At 52.8% G+C, this 524-nt stretch overlaps 1 protein-coding gene and 1 long non-coding RNA gene across 5 annotated transcripts in view; both read left to right on the top strand.

Annotated features, from left to right (window-relative positions):
* Window positions 1-524, top strand: part of Hsp110 (heat shock protein 70Cb) — a 92,338-nt gene that overhangs the window by 45,095 nt on the left and 46,719 nt on the right. The gene's annotated exons all lie outside the window — the stretch shown is intronic.
* The window catches only part of LOC108364648 (uncharacterized), a 9,287-nt gene that overhangs the window by 7,418 nt on the left and 1,345 nt on the right, over window positions 1-524 (top strand). The window lies entirely within an intron of this gene.

The following is a 524-nucleotide window of genomic DNA, read 5'->3' as shown; positions in this document are numbered from 1 at the left end:
CTGAGCAGATAGACGATTCGACATTCTGCACAATGAACGACGACGCACCCACCAGGATTTTTGGCAGCTGCTCCAGCCCGCCAGACAACAATAGTCAGCACTGGTCTGATAAACAGCATATCATGGCGACCTATTCTGACTTTGGCATCAGACCATCTGTCCATAGCTATCTCGATCGATAAACCAACCCACTTTGCTTCCGCGGAGCACCGGACCTATATCAACTTTTCTAAAGCTGATTGGAAAGGCTTCGCGGAATTTACTGAAAACACTTTCGCTGCTCTCCCAACACCAACCGACCTCCACCCCGTCGGACTGTCACTGCTGCTGCAGCTTGCTTCGACCGACAGGATGTATTACGGACCCACGTCCAAATTTCCCTGCCGAAGCGGCTGTTCTAGCCGATGAGCGTGACAGCCTTCGTCAGGCCGATCCCGGAGATCCACGTACTTAAACGTACTTANACCACGCGAGATTGGACGAGGAACTTCGAGGGCCCGTGTTGCGCTGCACGTTCACAAACC

This window comes from Rhagoletis zephyria, unplaced genomic scaffold (assembly GCF_001687245.7).
Source record: "Rhagoletis zephyria isolate East Lansing unplaced genomic scaffold, Rhagoletis_zephyria_1.1 Rzeph_scaffold_01621, whole genome shotgun sequence".
Lineage (NCBI taxonomy): Eukaryota > Metazoa > Arthropoda > Insecta > Diptera > Tephritidae > Rhagoletis > Rhagoletis zephyria.
This window is presented reverse-complemented; position numbering and strand designations above follow the sequence as displayed.